We start from the raw sequence: 6207 nt of genomic DNA on the forward strand, positions 1-6207 counted from the left end.
TGTAGCTGTAGCTAGCTCCACAGCAGCAGTAGCTGTGGTAGTAGTTCCTGGACCAGCTGTTGGTGGTTCCTGGGCCTGCTGTTGGTAGCTTTTTATTGTTCATGTCTCTAGCAAGAGTGCTTGAAGAACAGATCCTGTATTTTCTACCTCTTGAGTAGACAAACAACACCCCTGGACAACATTGCTCATTCAAGTGAGAGCCACCAAAACTGACAAAGACTCCTGGATAGAAAAACTAAGCAAACATCTAGTTGTGTCTGTTTAATCCTGTTTGCTGTTAACATCACTGATACATAATCTAAAAGGCATTACTCATATATCTGAATCATCAGTGTTGGCCATCACATACTATTTGTACAATTCTTTAAACCTACCTAAAAGGCCTGAAACAGGTGGTGGAGTGGAGATAAACAAAGTTTGTTCAGTCCATATGATGATCTGTTTGAGCTAGATGTCCAACTTGATAAACACAGGTTTGCATGAACTGTCCATGATGAGCAAGCATGAAGCGACTGTGGAGAGGAAAAACTCCCCTTTTGGAAGAAACCTCTGGCAGAAACAGGCTCAACATGGCGGTCTTCTGCCGGACCGTTTTAAGGAGTGACTGGGAAATCCGTAAGAGTCCAGGAGGAATTACACTCTGATAGGGATGAGGTTGAAGGACGACCGTAGGAAAGCCAGGCGGAGCTGTGCTACGATGGTGGAGAAGGGGATGGAGGTGGGTTGAATCCGGTCATCAGAGTCCAAACCAGACACGGCGCAGTCACCGCTTGCTCGCTGAGGAGAAGGCCGAGACGAGGATGGGGAGTTCTTTTAAGATGAACCCAGGATGCTGATTGGCTTCTAGGAGGAGCAGTTCAAAACTGATTGCCTTGCGTCGGAGGCGGATGAGTCTCTGATTGATGGAGGTAGGCAATAGAGTTTCTTCAGTTTGAATTTTCGCTTAAGCTCCATTTTAAATCTTGAAAGCAAGGATGATCACCCACATGAAAATGCTAAGGTACAAGTTATATTGGTGACTGCGGTTGCCACTGACCTTGCTTTTGCACATCTCTATCTGATGGTCCAGCAGTTGACATTGTTGCGTCGTGACAATTGAACAGGTAGGAGAAAAGAGCAAGCAGCATGAGGACACACTGGATTATTTTGCACACATTGGACCTTCTATGTTAAAGATATTTTTAGATCACCACCTGCTACAGACATTTAGAAAGCCTGTAGTGCAGAGGGAATTCAGTTGTAAAGATGACATCAGCAGGATGTTGCTCATACAATGTTTTGTTTTGTATGTCTGACATTTGCAAAGCTGCCAACGCCGGCATACCTTCTACTTGCAGAGAAGCAACAAAAGAGCATGTTGTTGTTATTTTATCCATTTTGGAAGTTTGTTTTGAGTAAAACAGAAACTATTTAGTGTCAGGATTCTCTGTGCTGCTCTACTCTAACTCTATTCCACAGGTGTGCCTGGTTGGCTGAGGAGGCGTGGCCCACACCTGCAGCTCGTTGCAGGCGGCTTCCTCTGGCTTCTTAAGCAGAGCGCTGACAGATGGAAGACGCCAGAGCCTTAACCAGTCGTGGTACGACGTGGCCTCTGTCCCTACGCTCGGACACCAGCTTGTGAGTTTTTGCTCTTCGTTTTTTGACTAATTTTTGGATCTCTGTTTGCCTCAGATTTTTGTGCTTGGATGCACTCACCCGTCTTGACGTCTCGTTCCGAAGAAACAGACCAGCAGAACCGCCTGCTCAGATTTTGCTCTGGCGCTCCCCTCATACTTCCTGGATGTTACCCAGCGAGGCCTGAGTTCCCCTCTCCCGGTTCCTGCTGGCTCTGCATTCACTCTGGTCAATCCATCTGTCAACCGTTGCCGACGAGGTTCGCTCAGGATCCCTCGCCAGTTACATCAGCCGTCCTCAGCCACCAGCCGCCTAACTCCAGCTGAGTAGAATCATAGAGTATTCCCGACGCTACTTCTTCCCGGTTAGGTCCGCCCGGCTAAATGGTAAGCAGCGCACTTCTAGCAATTCCCCTGGTTCAACTTTCAGAGTTCCTGACTTCCTCTTTCTTACAGACTCGCCAGCCTTGACGTTCTGACCCAGCCGACTCACCCGTAGTCCCGTCCTTAGATCTGCCTGTTTCTTATAATAAACATCTTAAAACTGTGTTTTGCCTCCCGATCGTATCTGCATGTGGACTCGTCACCTGAAAACCATGACATTTAGTAAATTCAGCTCCACCATTTGGTATCATGTTGATAATATCACACTAGCTAGTCTCGCTAAAAATACATTTTTAATATCAGAGGCCACTTCACAATAGTTCAATATTTTGTCTTGATCATTCTTGGGTGGTTCTAAATGCATGCTGTGGGTCATTATCTGTGACAGACTGGCGACCTGTTCAGGGTGTACCCCGCCTCTCGTCCAGTGAATCCTGGAGATAGGCACCAGCACCCCCGTGACCTCATGAGGGATTAAGCAGTTTGGAAAATGGATGGATGGATGGATCATTATCCTCTTGGAAGACCTGTGACCTACAACTGACACTAAGCATTCTGACACTAGGCAGCCCATTTCTCTCCAGAAGATGGTCTTGCAATTTTATTGAACCCTGCCCAGATTCTGGACACCCTGTGCCAAATGCAGCTAAGCAAACAGTGTTCTTTTCTAGGTATGCTCTATTTTTGCACCTGTGAACATGGAGATGATGTTCCTGGCCAAAAAGCTCACAGTTTTGTCTAATTTTTCCAAAAGACATTCTCCCAGAAGCTTTGTGGCTGGCCACAATGCTTTGTGACCAATTCCAGTCTTGCTTGTTTATGATTTGCTTTGAACAGTGGTGTCCCTCATAAAGTCCCCAGTCAAACAGCGACAGATGGTGCAATTCTACACTGATGTACCATGACTTTGGATTTCACCTTTAATTTATTTGGAGTTTGTTTGGGGCTCTTTGGCTACCATTTGTATGATATTTCTCTTCAATTTGCCATCCATTTTCCTCCGGCGGCCACGTCCAAGGAGCTTGGCTACAGTCTTCAAAGCTTTATCCTTTTAACATACTTGTTTATAATTCTAATCTAATCTTGTGAGACACCTTTCTCCTTCTAATCCTGTGATCCATGTGGTACACATCATGTCACCAAACAGCACAGTGACTACCTGTCACCCTTTAAATAAGCAGACTGATTGATTACAAGTATGAGGGCATCCGTTATGCTAATTAGAGGACACCCCTCAGTTTAACATGTCCCTATGTTTAAATAATTTTTTTGATGATTCTTTTAAGCCATAGTTCAACAGCAATATATGATTTTCATTGATTAATTCTCAGTAATTTTTTATTTATAGGTTTCAAGTTATTTCACTGACCATTGTGGGTTTTCTTTGATTAACAGAGCAGTACCAATAGTTTTGTCCTTGTCTGTGTCTGCTCTATCTTGTTAGAGTTATCCATCCCAGCTAATTTTAAATGAGATCAAGGTCTCACGTTAAAAATCACACTTCCAATTAACCTCACTTAAACTGACATGCATATGTTTGGACTGGAGAATGAAGGTAATGAATTTAAAGCAACGTCACACAGGGGGCTCTGTAGTCGTTATAAGTTAAAGGGATAACGATTTGTAGTGTTTTCCACCTGAAACAGTTCTGAACAGATATTTGAAAATAATTATATGAGTCATCCAGGCAAATGGTTCTGTGAGCAGACCATGTTGAAGAGATGCCAAAGCTAAAATTAATTTCTAATTGTTTTGTTAAAAGCTAAAAATTTCTTCTTACTCTATATCAGGCCCATTATGTTTATATTTTTATGTGGTTATTTTTATCATTGACTTTTTAATGTGACATAACTCTTTTAGTATGGCAAGTCATCCACTTGATCAGTGGTTAGGATGACTCCATCCTCTCAAGCTCTGACTCCCAGTGAGCGATGCTGTTTTAGGAGTGGCATGCAGCTAGAAGCCTTGACCAGCCAGTCATAACCAAGCACAATCGCAATTGTTCGATGCAGATGCAATACATTTTTTTATTTGTACACTTTGATACATTTAGTATGTCAGCAAAGTTTAAATATGAACCATCAAAAGCCAAAAAAGCGCTGTATACTGTAAAACTGAATCACATTTAAGTTAATTACAATTAAATTTTATATATATAGCGCCAGTTCACAACATATGTCATTTCAAGGCACTTCAATTCAATTCTCCGGACAGATTGATAAAAATGTTTCCTATCTAAGGAAACCTAGTAGATTGCATCAAGTCTTTGACAAGCAGCATTCACTCCTCCTGAAAAAGCGTGGAGCCACAGCGGACAGTCATCTGCATTGTCAATGGCTTTGCATCAATACCTCATAACGAGTGTGCACGTAGAGACAGTAGAGAGGAAAACTCCCCTTTAACAGGAAGAACCGGGCTCAGTGTGAACGGCCATCTGCCCTGACTGATTGGGGGTTTAAGAAATAGACTGCATTTGACCCACATCTTTTCTTGTTCCGTCATGACAGTCCTGTGTAGGAAGCTGGTTAATAAAGGCTTGTTCTGACACTTTGTACTTCTACTCTTTTCTTTGCCTCCAAAACCTTTCCCTCTTAAGTCAGTGTTAGCTAGAATTATGCCATAGAACATATTTCTTACAACTCCCAAGAGGCTTTAATAAAAATCTAACTTTTAACAGAAACTTGATTTTAACCATTTTAGGTGGTTAACGTTTTAGATATCTTAGTGTGATTTAATATTAAATGTATTATTGATTATTTAAGTTTCCAGTTCAGTGAGGGTTTTTTTCCCTATGATTTTTACTTTTCAGATGAAGTGCATGAGTTCTTCACTTACAACAATTCAGATTTTAGGAAATTTAGGAGAACTTCTATAATTGTTTGCAATACAAGTCAGCACACTGCTGGCAATCTGCTGGACAGACAGCTGTATCAATTGGACAAATAAATGCTAGCCCATACATCGGAGAGTTAACCACTAAAAGCTTTTCTCTTATGTCTGCAGAGGACAAAGTCATATCTAATTCTTAGTCTGAGAACCAGAACCTGCATGATCATAAATGTGAAATTTAGTTTTAATGGCATGCAAAGGCAAAATTGCAGTTTATTTGAGAATAAAACATTCAATGTTTGCTTTTCACACAGCCAAACCCTGTGTTTATGTTCCTCTGATTATGTGTTCATCATTACTATTCACATGCAAAACCCACGGCTGGAAAAAAAAGTCCCTTTCACTTTAGATTTTTTTTTTTTTTACAGTGACACAAACCACTCAAACCTTGGGTTTTCTTTCGGCTGTAAAGACTTCCTCTGAAATACGCCATTCCATATATATTTGTTTCATTTTACCCTGCCTCTTTGCTCAGAGCCCTTGTGCTTTTTTTGTTGGTTGTTTGTTTATTAGTTTGTTTGTTTGTTTTTTGGGGGGAGGTCTTTTTTTTGCCAGGATAAATCGCTAAACATTGAGGGCTTCGTTCTTCTATTGGATTGGTCCCCTAAAATTGCAGTGGTGAAACATTGTCTAAAAAAATGTTGTGGTGAATATTTTTTTTTTTGCTCAAGAGTGTCACATTCTCTTCACAAACTGAGTATTGGTGAAAGGGTGCAGCTTTTTACTGGAGAGGGGGAAGAGGGAATTGGCAGCGAGAGGAAAGCAGTTCCAATGTTATTTGCTGGTGGTGTTATTTATATACTCATAGATACCCTGCAGGAAATCTATGAGTGGGCTCCATATCAATGGACAGGACAAACAGAAATTGGTCATGTGGTGACAGCATTGCTTTCCAAATGTTTCCTGATATAAGACAAAGCCTCATTTGCAAGTGTTAATGTCATTTATTGACAACAATGTGGCAAATATCTAATGCGTGTGTTCAAAATATCCACTGCAAACAAAGCGTACTAATCTGCATGGTTCAACATTTCTTTCTGCTTTCTCTGCTGCAATAAGTAGACAGTCCTTTTTGTGTACCTGAGAACATACAGTGCAATTCTCTTCATTTTTCACATGGTTGCTCACTTTTCTACCCCCCTCTTGATCCTCCACAGGTAGGGGATATCTCAGCAAGGCAATCAAGGCTTTTAAATACAACAGAAAAACCAGGCGTTCTTCCAGCCGAGGTCAAATAATAGCCGGTTATTTGTGCTTTTGTGTGTACATGTGTGAGAGTGTGTGTGTATGTATTTATGTATGTGTGTGTATGTATGCAACA

The sequence above is a fragment of the Fundulus heteroclitus genome, chromosome 18 (assembly GCF_011125445.2).
Source record: "Fundulus heteroclitus isolate FHET01 chromosome 18, MU-UCD_Fhet_4.1, whole genome shotgun sequence".
Taxonomy (NCBI): Eukaryota; Metazoa; Chordata; class Actinopteri; order Cyprinodontiformes; family Fundulidae; genus Fundulus; species Fundulus heteroclitus.